Here is a 14739-nt window from a genome sequence, read left to right on the forward strand (position 1 = left end):
TTTTTGAAAAAGGAGATGATCTTTCTAAACAAAAGGCCAGTGTTTTGGGGGATAACACATTTTGGAGTGGGTCATTTCAATTATTGATTTCTGATGGATTATAAAGATCTGGCCTCTTCTCTTACCAAGACGGGATTTTTTTTTTTTTAATGAGTTCTCGTTAGCCTGCTCATCGCTCTAACACTGATATTAATTGAATAATATAACTGCAATAATTTCTATTATTTCTTTCTAAAGAGAAAAAGAGAAGCCCAGAATATCTCTGATGGCTCATGCTTTAATAATGATACCAGCTACAACGTTATAGGAGAAGTATGAGTAATTTCTTCAGTGTGGACAGGCAAACTAGAGTTAAAGGTCCAAGATTAGAGTGCAGATCTAAGAGAAAAATACCAACACTGCTTTTCATATAGTATATCGATCTACCTATAACCAAAAAAGATCATTTATATTACCAAGTAATCTAATTTAGCCCAATAGAAGATTAAACTTTGTAGACAAAGTCCTCTACAGTAATGTATTTCCTTGACCTTGCCTGCTGCAGATCTCCCTTGAGACTTGGCAGGGTCGGTACTTATTGGGGCTAAGGCTTCTAGATAATAAACTCAACATAACAAAACAAGCCCATTTTAATGGATTCCCTGACAATGTTTAACTTTTCATTCTTATTTCTTGTATTCATAGCTCCATCTTCCACAATTCTTCATTTCCAAGTGATTCAGTGAATGTAAATAGGAATTGTAGCTGAAAATGTTCACGCCATATATATATACATATATATGTGTATATATGTATATATATACACATATATATGTTTATATATATATATGGCAAACATACATGTACATGTGTCTACACATACGTGCACACATGTGCGTGCGCGCGCACACACACACACACACACACACACACACACACACTGTGTTAAGTATATCTTTCCCAGAAGGAGCCTAATAAAAGTTCCAGATTTTTACCTTTCTAAATGGTTGACAGCATTTCAAATTGCTGACAGAGGACAGAAAATGTATCGCTCTCCATCACCTTGGGCAAGTTTGAATTATACTCAGTAGGTTTTCAGTAGGTGTTCGTAATACCAGAGGAGGATGTAGGCAGGTTTTAACGTTGCTTTACATCACAGAGTAGAACAATAAAACTTATTCCTTGAGGCAGTAGATGATTTCTAAAAATATACTTTTTTTAAAAAATAAGTGTAGAATATAAAGAACATTAGGAGGAATTAACCAGCAAAATGTTGAAATTCTTTTGTGTGTGTTGCTTTGGAGTTTTGTTGTTTCTCTCTTTAAGTAACGAGGAAAATTTCTTACTGATTGGTGAAATATCCTTGAGTTCTTGCGAGTGACCAGGCTGATTTCTATTACTTTACATTTTTTTCTTTCTTTCATACATGAGTTCAAGTTTATCACTGAGTCCAGTTGATTTTGTCTGCAAAGCATAACACTAAGTTACCCCTTTCTTTCTATCTCTACTCTCCTCATCCTACTTGGAGTCACCATTCTCTGTCACATGAATACTGTGATGGCTCCAATCTGGGATCCCTGTGTTTTTCTTACCTGTAAATGCCCACTGCCCACGCAATAACCAGAGTTCATTTTTAATATATGAACTAGGATCATGTTCCTTTCCTGCTTCAATCCTGTTAGTGACTTTTACAGGACTGACAATGCCCTCCATGTTTGACCTTTCTACTTTCTCTAACCTCTTGCCCTATTTCACTCACACTTGGCCTTGCTTTTCCTTGAATAAGAGAAATCTGTCTTTATCATGAGATCTGATTCTTGCTCTTATCTCTCCCTGGAATGTTCTTCCTGGGTCCTTCCATCTCCTTCCCATTATTCATGTCTCATTCAGAAAGTCCTCCATGGCCTTCCTCAACTATATTTGCTGTTTTTACCCCCGGTCAAGCACACTTGATTCCATTAGTCTATGTAACTGCCTACATGGGACTTTTTATTATCTAGAACAAAGATAAGGACTTTTTTTATTTATAGTTTATGTTCTATCTCCAACACTAGGATATAAACACCAAAAGAGCGAGAACCTTATTGAATTGGTGAGTGTTGTATTCCCCAGCTCCTTGTACAGTGGTTGGCATATTATTATATGCTCAATTAATAACAGATGTTGGCTGATGTTTCTAGTAGTTTTAAATTTGGCAAATTTTCTTTTGGAAAAAAATACACAAAGAGTCCCAAGCATGGTATTTATACTAATAATCCTAAGAAAAAAATGTGATAGAAGAAAAATATTTTTCAAAAAACATATTTACTATGTCAGTGCCTAAACTAATCAAACAAATGATTCTATATTAAATATCTAGAAATGAGAGAATGTCTTTCTTTTTTAATTACTTGTTTCATTGCGACAGAGTATTGTTCATGTATACACATGAAAATAAGTAATAATACAATAATATGTGATAAAATAAGACGTGGCAACAAACTTTATTATGAAACTACACAAAAGTCTATTAGATTCAAAAATTTAGAACATAAAATCATATTTTCAGTAGTATTTTGACTATATAATATATATTATCACATTGATAGACTATGAGAGAAATATGAACAAATATCAGCTTATTGGATGATAATATTATAGATGATTTCATTTTCTATTTCTCAAATTCTTTTTAAAATAGATGATTGGTATACCATCTTTCTATGAAGGTGTCTAGTATATAAGAAAAAAATTAGTGGGCAGAGGGGTAACTACGATGAGCTGGTTAAATAAAAAAGATCAACTTATACCAAGCCAGCTTTCCACAGCAAGCGGTGCTTGGCTTGGTCCCATGTCCTTGCCTCCATGCTTTAGATCTTTGCTAAGACTCAACAGAAGCTAGCAGTTTTGAAACTGGCCCACTGCTTGGTTTCCCCTTCACCATGCTTACTTACAGAGAAAACAAATCCTATGAGGCATATTTTTCTACTGAATTCTTCACTTAGGGAACTTGTTGGCTAATGTGCATAAGGACTTTGGAGTTTTGTTTTTAATTACTTCATTTTGTTTGTAGTATTTGAATGTGTTCCTATAATTATCCTATAAATATTTGACATCAGATTTTCTACATTTCTCTAATTTTGGAAGGATTGACAGACTTCAAATCTAGTCATTAGAATTGACAAATTCACTCACTCTGTGTGTTCTGGAACTTGTATTTTTTTCTATGTACTTGTGACTTTCAGAGAAAGTTCAATATAATTATAGCATTCAGAGGTAGTTCACAAGGGTTTAGTTCATTGCTCAGATCTCAGGGGATCTTTGAAGAAGTAAATTAGTCCCAGCTACAGATCCCTTCAGACATTGTTCTTATACGTGTACTCAGGTTTATAATTGGATATTTTTTTAAATGTTTTGTTAACAATACTTTTAATATTTTTCTAATTGCTAATATAGAGGAAAGAAAATTCATATTTTGTTGGAGTTTCACATGAACCTGATGAGGAAAAATTATGTTATGATAAATAATGTCTTCAAGTACTAGGTAGCCAAATGTTATGGTGATTTAACACTATATTTATGATATAAGCATAATTTTTAGTGTGAATGTCACATGACATATCATAGTGTAATTTATATTGTTTTTCTACTAATGTGTATAGATTTTTTTCTAAGTGCCTGTGTTTGATTTATTTAAAAAAATCAATACAAAGTTTTTTTAAACCTTTTTTTCAGCTAATCAAAACTAATTTTTGTTTCTGTTTTTGGATGGGGTAGTAGCAATTCAATAATCATTGTGTGTAATGATTAAATACACACTGAGTTCAAGGAAAACAAATATATTAATCACTTCTTGAATAACCATCTCCAATATGAGCTGATGGATAGTCACAAAAGGTGAGGTGTGCTACGGGGGACCATGACCTCTGGCTTTTGTCCTCTTACTGTTCCGTAATTTGATGCAATGATTTTCTTTCAACTTTAAACTTGTGAATACATGGGTAATACAATTATTACTATTATAGATGGAAAAAAATCAGAAAACAACATTATATTTGCTGATGGGAGTGAAGAGATGAATATAATAAGTTAAAGTTAATAAAAATAAATATAAATGTAAGAGCCAGAATTCATTAAGTGCTATTGTGTGTAAAGGTACTGCAAGCTTTCACATGATTTACCTTGTTTAAGTCTCACCACAACCCTATGGACTATTACTATTATCCGTGTTTTATAGATTAGGAAGTCAAAGTTCCAAAAGATGAAGTAAATCTCTCAAAGTCACAAATCCAGGCTTTGAATGCAGTTATGACTTCAGAATTTCTCATCATATTGTTTGTATGGTAGCGCCCCTCTAAGAGCATGCACTTTGGCCTAAGTGACTAGCCAGAATATTAAAATAAAATGGAGCTAATGGTTAGGTAACAGAACACAGGAAAATGATTTAGGACTCTAGAGAGTAGTGAATAAAATGCAAGACAATAATAAGAATTGTAGCATCAAAGGGCAAAGTGATCTCAGGTAGTAACTACCTTGAACTAAAGTCCAAAGATGGCAACTACTAGCATTAGGACCTTTTGTGGGAAGAGAAAGAAAGCAATGAGGGAGGGAGGGAAAGAGGGAGGGAGAAAGAAAGAAGTGCTGCTCCAGGAGGGTTGAAATGTTGAATTTCAAAAGATGTCCCCTACTTGACACCTCGATTAGAATGCAGTACCCCTTCCAGCAGACCAATTAAAAAAAATCTACCCTTCCTTTGGCTTGACAGCCAAGACATAGGCTTGAGTACATGATCGTTCACTTCACTTTAACCTTCCTTTTGTAATGCTAAATTGTTTTCACAATATTTGTTTGAATTGAATTTGGAATTTGGTGCAAATAGGCATCTAATTTAAATTTTTCTTTAGGGTGAATCAGTTTTGGTAGTCACATTTATTAACTAGCTCTCCCTTTCTTCAAAGATTCACAATGTGGAGACCTGGTGATATAATTTATGATTAAAATTGACAGTTTTGAGTGTGCTAATCACTAAACCAAGTGAGATATTAAAATAACTGATGTAAACTGGACTGTCCTAAGAAAACTGGAATAAATGGTGACCCTTTTTCTGGGTCATATACTGTATATACTACTACTTTAGTCTATTTGTCTGTGCTTGCAGTGATTCCACACTGCCTGTATTTTTAAGGTTATCAGATAAAATCTTGATGTCTTATAGGGCAAATTTTTGCTCTTTCAATGTACCTTGGCTAACTCAAGTGCTAATGTCAATTAATTATCTGATTTCAAATAATTTGTTTTCCACATTGAACGTCTACTCTGCTATCTGTACATTATTTCATTTAACCCTTATTTTTTAATGTGTCTGCTCAATTTTATACTCTATTTTTGCTCAGGCTGTCATAACAATACCACAAACTGAATTACTTAAACAGCAGAGACTTATTTTGTTATAGTTCCAAAGGCTGAAGGCTGGAAGTCCAAGATCAAGGTGCTGACAAGCACTGTTTCTTCTGAGGTCTCTGTTCCTGGCTTGCAGATGGTTCCCTTCTTGTTATGTCCTCAAATAGTACTTGGGGTGCATGCATTTCTGGTGTCTGTGTGTGCAAATTTCCTCTTCTTACAAGGACACATCCAGATTGGAGCATTAAATCAATAAAATGAAAATAAGTACCTCATTTTGACATAACCTTGTCTCTATAGGCCCTATCTGTAAATCGAGTCACATTCTAAAGTACTGGAAGGTTAGGGCTTCAATATACGACTTTGGGGCGGGGGGGAATTCAGCTCATAAAAATATTGCATTCATTGTGCATTTAATATGACTTTTAAATTTTTCTTTGAGAATATTAAATGAACTCATTTAATAGTCTATATTTGCTCATTCCAATATCTGTAGTTTATGTTGGTCTGATTCAGTTGCTTGTTTCTGCTTACTTTGGCTTTCTGTGTCGTGTTTCTCTGTATGTTTGTTTTCTGAATTCTCTTTATGAGCTCATATTTCTTAAAACTTTATGCATAGGAATTATTTCTAACATCTGTGTTTAAAGAGTACCTGTGAGTTTTCTGCTAAGTATCTTCTGGCACTAACACACAGAATTATTTGAACAGGGCATTTTGCTTGGATGTTTTTGAGCCCTGAAAGTGATGTGAATACAGATACCAAAGCTCCATGATAACATGTTTCTTGATAGTCATTCTCAGTCAATATAATTTTCAGGGCATGTTCTTCCCTAGTACCAACTGCAATAAGAGGTTTTTAGAGTTCCAAGTTTTATAAAAAATAAATAAATAACAATATCAACTGTCAACTTGGTCATATCCAAAGCTTTGTCTCATTTCTATTGTTAACTCATTAAAACAAGATCTATTCTACCAGAGATTGGTAGACAATCTGAGAAAGCCTCATCTGTGTTCCACGGACAGTTTATCTGTCTTTATTCTTCATGATCTTTACTTTTATTTTGCTCTCTCACTATGTCAAATATGCACTTGTAATTTTTTAAAAATACTTTATCTATATCTTGGGTCTTCTATAGCAGAAGTGTTTTGCTGAATAGGTAGTCTACTATAACACTAGAAGGGAAAGTCAAAGTTTACTTTTTATTCTGTTTCATCTTTTCCTATTATTTTAGAAACAGCTACATATGTGCTATAACTATATATATTTGACTTCCTGTTTCTTCAATCCTGATGCATAATAAAATATTCAAGCTTTATAAATGAATGCATTAAAGGATTATGAAATCATAGCCCATTTGGCTTATTTATCCTCATCCAATATAGCCGTTGCACATCTAAGTAATTTTTCTTGTTATTTTGAACAATAATCTATTTATGAGCATTCACTGAAGGTGAGACACCCTACTCACTGTTATCTGTGTATTATTTCACTTAATCCTTAAGGAAATTGCAGGATCACCATTACTATACCTATTAAATGATACGAACTGGAGGTTGGTTTATTGAGGTCTGGTGACTTGGCATAGATCACACCCTCTTGTAAAATTTGCTATCCTAAATAATTGCTTAAATAATAATAAGTATGTAAAAATATGTTTATATTTATATTTTTTGTTGAATTTTGTTCTGTACAGTTTAAGGAGTAGTGGTAGGTATGTATGCTTATAATTATATGAATAATAATATACTTACACTTATGAAGCACTATTTCTTGTAAAATCTCCTATTGTATTAAAGTTTATGAACCCAATTTATTGGCATCACAATAACTACAGGTGAAAGATAATTTAAACATTTTTCAATTCAGCTGGTTAAAGTTATTTACATATGAAATCCACTTGTCTCTTACCTTGACCCTTTTTATTGTTAATTGGAGCAGTTCTCATTTTAATAAAACTCATTTTAATAAGTCAGTCGAGATATTACAATTATTGCATTAGTTTAAAGGTAAAAAATGCATGCAAAAAAAGGGATGGCAAATTATTCTTTCTCCACTGTAACTCCAAGTTTGAATGAAGAATGTTCAGCAACAGAAGCAACCACAACCCACAGCCACTGAAGCCAGTTATCTTCCATGTATATTCATAACAGAACTAAAAGTTGGAAAATAGCTAGAGCTGTTGGTTTTTCTCTATTTATTCATTTGTGTTGGATAATCGGCACACTTTCCCTTCTTTAAAAAATTCTGTTAAAGAGATTCATTTCAGTTGTGTTTACACAAATTCAACTTGGAACATAGATTTTTTTTTTTTTTTTTTAGTGGTATGTATCATAAAAGCAAGAGGTTTCTTAATATATATTTTATTTTAAAATGTATTTTCTATCTTAGCAGTTAGCTATATTTTATCATTATCAAGGACTAAAGTCCACAGTTATAAAATATAATACAATTTCTTCATTTATTAAACTTTCTGATAGTAACAGAGAACATGTGTTCTTTTGACATGTCATTTAGAGAATAAATTAAAATTTATTCTTTTAGAAGCATCCAATATTCACTTGAATGCCTACAAAAATTACAGTTGCATTGAGAAAATAAAAGCATCCAAAACAACAAAAACAAACAAACAAATGAAAAGTGACAAAGTGGAATTCGTTTACTGTGTTTTAAAGGTCCAACGACTGCATTCTAAAGCCAATAGCCAGTAACTGTTAGCAATTATGCCCGCCGTTTTGTTGTGATTTCATTCTTAAGTGGCTAAGCACCACACAATTTATTATGGTAACTTGAATGGATCCAAAAAGTTCATTGAAGTGAAAAATCACTGCAAAATGTTCTCCATCTCATATTTACCATAGTATAGATAATATTATTTTTCTTTGTCTATGGAAGCCAGATCATTAATTTTAAACAAAGCCTTAAGATGACTAATTTTTAAAGAGATTAGTAATATTAATTTTGCTTTACTCAGTGGGCTAGTGTTGTCTTCCTTGACCATGACAAGCAACACATACTGTTATTTAAAATAGAAATTATAAAACAGAATTGCCCCTTTATCATTTTTATAATAGTGTATTTAAATAATCAATTAAATTAGTGTTTGTCTCATCCACAGTAGAAATGGAACTAGAGGGTCATGCATACTTTATCCTTTGTCACAAGTCCATCAAGAAATTGAATCAGCAAAAAACAAATCTAAAGCACTATCAAGCAAAAAATTAAAATGTAGATCCTTTCCTAATAATTAGGAGAGTGTGTTAATCTATGAGTGTGCAGGTGTTAACAATCACGCATAGAAACTGTTATTGAAGTATGTCACTTATAGCAGTCAAATGTACAAAATGCATGAATGTGGAAGTAACAGGCAACAGAACTGTCTGAAAGGGATTTAAAATCCACTTCTGGGGAATCCTTTTCATCCAAAACAGAACATGCTATATCGGAGATTCACAAAAGTTTCCCCTATGGCACCAGTCAGTGTGCTTCTACAATATCAAAGACTTCCAAGGGTAGCTAGGAAAAAGAAATTAGTGTAATCAGCCAGTAAAAGCTGTCTGGTTGTGTAAAATAAACTGCATTATACAAGAAAGGAACAGCCTCTTGATGAGCTCCCACAAATAAAAGGGACATCAGCTTGCTGAGAAATGAGTTCTTCATTAAATGAAAATGAAAATCTCTTAGAGCTGAATACATTTATAATTGCATATTCCATTTAGAATAAATATTTTATTTTTAAAACCTGGAACCATTTAAAATTAAATATAGGCATATATTTTCTTAGCCACTATGGATAAAAGGCAGATGTTGTAAAGGGTATATACTCTTGTATAGCACTCCATGGTTTCAGCCAAGAGTACCCTACGTTCCTCGCTAAAATCTAGGTGCTAGATTTTCTGTATTTTATATCACTTGGCAGAAGGTGGTCAGAGGATTCTTTTATTAGCTCTGTGTAAACTCTAGATTTCTACAAGACAGTTTCATATTTTAGAAATGCAACCTCTTTCTTAATTGAGCATCCGAGAATTATGCCTAGTTTACTCCATGATATATCTAATTAGATTTAAAAAGGTCAGATTTTATTTAGTCTTGAATCATCTAAGACAGATGAAGTGCATGTGAGAGAAAGAAGAAAAATTTTCAGGAGATTTACTCAAGAAAATTTCAGTGTTTGCAATATGGCTTCTGGCATGTCAAAAACATCTTGATGAGCTAATTTACGTAAAGCTTCATGTCTTTGTGAATATAATAAGCTTGTAATTGGGCAGAAATAAAAAGATGAATGGTGGTACATGAGGGTAAAAGGGATCCTATATATGGTGATAGAAGGAGAATTGACTCTGGGTGGTGAACACACAACGTGATATATAGATGAGGTATTACAGAATTGTACACCTGACACCTATGTAGCTTTACTAACAATTGTCACCCAAATAAACTTTAATTAAAAAAAAAAAGATGAATAGATAGCTTCAAGTGCACATATGAGCTTTGGAATATGCTCATCTTTTTGTGTTTTCATATATGAAGTCAAGGAATCCAGTTGCAAAATATCTTTCTCATGGGCTTTTTACATGATAAGGGCTGTGACTGTGTGGTTTGGCAGCAAATGAAAGAAAGATGAAGTCCAGAGTTTCAAATAGTATCATTTATAAAGAATCAATAGTGCTAACTTTCGCAGAGTAGATGAAATCTGTAGACATTCTTCTTAGAAAGCTATAGTAAAAGAAACTTGATTATCATTGGATATTTCAGTAAGATTATACAAGAAATCTTTGTGCTTGTTTCTGCGTTCCAGAACTTTAAAACATAAGGGATTTCACTTAATTTGTCTGAGTCCTCATTCTCATTGATAGTGATATCTAGAAACTATCCCATTAATCTCTCTATTGTCAAATTCACAGACAGTGATCAACAAATATTTTCATATTTCTCCAGGTAAATTGCTTTTATGAGAGACTAAGTGCCCACTAGATATTTAATATTCAGTAATTCTTCCCATGTAATATTGATGGTTTTTATACTAATAACATGATAAACATATTCTATAGCAGTTCATTTATGCCAAAAGCATAAAAATTTTTGAAAGTTAACTAGATGTGAAAACTGTGTTCTTCATATACTGTATTTCACACTTTTTAATTAGATTTAGAAAGTACTCCTCAGTGCTCTGGGAAAATAATAATTAAAAATTGCTTTAAAAATCTTGAAAACCTGAAGATTTCTATCTGCCCACCTCATCACATTGAAGTTTTTCTTTACAAAGTGACCATCCTACTTTAGGGCAGTAAATTTTCTAGTAATCTTTCTTGCTAAAGTGCACAATATTTAAATAGTGATTCTAGAAACATGGTAACCAGATTGTTATTTCTTTAACAGTACTAGTACTAATTATTCCAAGGTGTGACTCTCAAGGTATAAGAAAAAAAACATTAAGACTAGACTTCAAAAGATGCATTTACATAAAGGAAACTATTAGATGGAGAAAGGATTTGAGAGAAATGAATGTTATGCATTAATTAATTAATTCATTTATTCATTCTATTAGCCTGCCATTCAGTCATTTTTCTTATAGGAATATGTGGTACAGTCTTTTTTTTCCTTCTTGGGCCTTATTTTTAGTGAGGAAGACAGATGATAAAATAAAATGTGAAAACAAATCTATAAATAAGATAATGTCAACTAGTGATAAGTAATATGCTTACATAAATACAGAATAAATAGGAATGACTATTTTGGAGCAGGTGGATAAGGGAAGAAGTTGCTATTTGAGCAGAGGCATGCATGAGGTCAGATGGTAAGGCTTGTGTTTTTCTAGGGAAAGATTTTCACGACAAGTCAGAAACATGCTTAACATGTTTGGGGAATAGAAAAGAGAACAAATGGTTGAAATACGGTGGGCAAAAGCAAAAAACACAAGGGATAAAGAAACTAAAGCCTAGAGGAGAGTAATTTGTTGGAAGGAATTGGAATAATTTAAGAGAGTTATAAACAAGACTTTTATATTAAAATAGTTGCACTGACAATTGTATGAAAGAATAGACTATGGGTAGGAAGAAAGTGGCAGCAGTGAAACAAATTAGGAGACTACTGCATAATCAAGAGGAAAGAAGGTGGTTGGTGGCTTGGTTGGTGTAATAGCAGTAAAAGAGATAAAAATTATATTTGGGATTCGTTTCAAGGCAATGTAATTTTTTAAAAATGAAAATACTTGGAAAAGACCACACAGGAGTGTAAATATCAAACTTTAGGCTAAAGCCATAAGAGTAAGATCCCTATTAGATCTAAGTAGGAATGTCAAGCAGGTAAATGTAGAAAAGAAGTCCAGTAAATGTAGAAGAGAAGTCCATGTGGGATTTCTAAAATTTAGAAGTCTGGTGTTTTTAAAGCTACACATCCCAGGGAAAAATGAGTATAAAAAGACAAAAAGAGGTCCAAGTACCAAGCAACGAAGCACTACAACGTTTAAAGACTGGAAAAAGAAGAAGAATTCCTGCAAAGTAGACTAATACAGAGTGGTCAATGAGATAGGCAGAAAGGTAAGAGAGGGCTAAAATCCAGATTGAAAAAATAAAATGGAAGCATGTAAAGAAAGAAAGATAGTGTGATCAACTACTGAAGAAATATCAAGTAATATGACAGAATTGGTCGCTGGGTCACTGGTAAGATGTAGGTACCACAAATATTAATAAAGTTGACTTTTTGGAGTTTAGTGGAAAGAAAATCAAACTGGCACAAACATCAAAAAACAAACAAACAAACAAACATGCACACAAAAGAACAAGAAAACAAAACAAAACCTAAATGAGGAAACATTAGTAGACTGTCCAATGTATAATTGTAAAACAATTGCAAATAGCATGGTCCAATAACAAGACCAAATAGCATGGTCTCATTAAAACTACAGGCCTTTGTTATTGGATAAGCTACTTTGTATTTTTCCAAGGTTTCGTCATTCAACCAGAAAATTGATCTTAATAGTAAATAGATTGTAATACCATTTGACTAAGAAAACTAACCTCATATGAAATTGTAATTGAGGAATGTCAAATTCAATTTATGAATAATGAAAAAAGGAAACACAAAAATGAAAGTTTAAGAATGTTTTAAAAAACATATACATTATGGATGACTGGATCCTTTAAAGGATGAACAATATAAACACTCACTTTTCTATTTCAATAATGTCTTCACTGCCTTCAAAACTGCAGTTTGTAAGAGTTCAAAAGGATGTTTCTTGTGGTTAGAATATAAAGAGTAGCTTTTATATTTAAAATTACTTAAGTTGTTGTAAGTGGTTTCTTTCATGGCTTAATCCAACAGAAATTTTTAAATATTCTGAAAAATTTACTCTGTTCAAACTAGACCATTTTCCTTCAGTGTCTTTCCTACCATAATTTTCATGAGCAACTTTTTCCTTCAGTTTTATTGAGGTATAATTGATAAATAAAATTGTAAAATACTTAAAGTGTACAATGTGATGATTTGATATACATATACATTGTGAAAAGATTCTCATAACTGAGTTAATTAATAATCTATCACTTTACATATTGTGTGTGTGTGAATACTTAAGTTCTACTCTCTTAACAAATTTCAATTATAAACAATATAGTGTTATCAACTATAGTCAAATGTTATACATTAGATTCTCAGACCATATTCATCTTATTTTGACATCTTCAAAATAAGATATCTTTGAAGTTTGGGGTATCTTCAACCATCTTTCCTCCATCCACCAGCCCATTTGCTACATCTGGTGTCTGGATCCAATTGTTGTTTTGTTTTGTTTCGTTTTGCTTTTTTAAATCAGCAATGGCAAGGATATTTTTCTGAAAAAAAAAAAAAAAGAGAGAGACGCAAACTATATTTCTACCTATTAGTCTGAGTCTACAATGTGAAGAATTTAAAGTCCTTTAGATTATTATCATCTTCTAAGATGTTGGTCTATGGCCCTATCCATTATAGATTATTTAATTGGAGGTTAATTACAGCCATCTGTATAATAAGGTCATGATGTTTAAGTTTCACACTAGGAACTGATGAAGATAACTACTGAGTTTGATATACATAAAGTAAAATCTATTGGCATTTTTGCCTGTTTCATATGTTTGTATTTTTTATTAAAGACATATCTTATGTGTTATTGAATTCTGAGTAGAACTGCTGAACCATGTATCATCAAAAAAAGAAAGAAATCTGTTATTTTTTTTCTCTAAATTCAACATAATTACATTTTACTGATCAGCTAAAAGGCTAAAAGTCAAATATTCCAAAAGTGAGAAATAGCTAATTCCTCTGCACTTAATGCTCTGGGTTACTTCGAAGTATGAAAAAAGCTTATTGATTATTAGAATTACTACGAAAGGTGAGAAATTTGGATCCTCTCCAGTCTTATGATTTTATAAGGTCATAAAATCATTAGATTGATTGTGGTTTCTTTAAAAAATTCATAATACTCAAAAGTGATTCACATTCATGGAGTATCTTCTGATTAGGGGAGCATTATTTTTCATATCATTATTACTATCCATAATGCTAAACTACCATGTCTTTAGTACTGTGTTAGGCAATTATTACTTTTTTTTATATAAAGTCTTAACAACCACCCTATTTTTAATCAACACCCAAATGTGATCAATGGAAAAGTTTAATCTCAGAGAAATTAGTTAACTTATATTAGATTCTCCAGTTACTAAACAACGTTAGTTAAGATTTCACCCTACCATATGTACTTGATTCCAATTCTCATGTTCTTCTAGCTACACCTTACCACATCAGTAAAAAATTCCGAGCACATTTTTCAAAAAGATATGATACTATTTTATACTTTCCATGTTAGACACGCTAATAAGCCTAATAAGACTTTCTCTTAAGGATGAACTCTTCTGTTGAAAAGTTTGGACAAGAATGTATGCTGCAGGCATATCAACCGAGAGCAATAAAGCTAGAGTAGTAGTCAGAATAAATAGACATCAACAGGCATTTACTTTGATCTAGGAAGCCTCCTGTAAGGATTACCTTCTTCCTCCACCTTCCTGAATGCTGATCATTTTGTTTTATTTTGTGCCACTCGTGTCCTGACTATTTTTGTTTTTCAGCTCTTACCTTAGTGTTGTTAAGGTTTTATGATTAAAATAATTAACTAATCACTATGTACTTTTACTTCCTGTCCCTTAACCTTTATCCCCAATTAACAGTTAGTCTCTGTCTGGTTTTTGAGTATCATAAACCAAACCTTAAGTGTACCCAAGAGATACACATAATGAACAGAGAAAGCTGTTTTATCAAATGGCCCTTGAGAACTGTAACAAGGGACAATTTAACAAAACCTGTGTGGAAGAATTCTCATACTAGAATGGAATAGATGTTTCCTCAACTGT

This window comes from Rhinolophus ferrumequinum, chromosome 6 (genome assembly GCF_004115265.2).
Source record: "Rhinolophus ferrumequinum isolate MPI-CBG mRhiFer1 chromosome 6, mRhiFer1_v1.p, whole genome shotgun sequence".
In the NCBI taxonomy this organism is placed as follows: Eukaryota; Metazoa; Chordata; class Mammalia; order Chiroptera; family Rhinolophidae; genus Rhinolophus; species Rhinolophus ferrumequinum.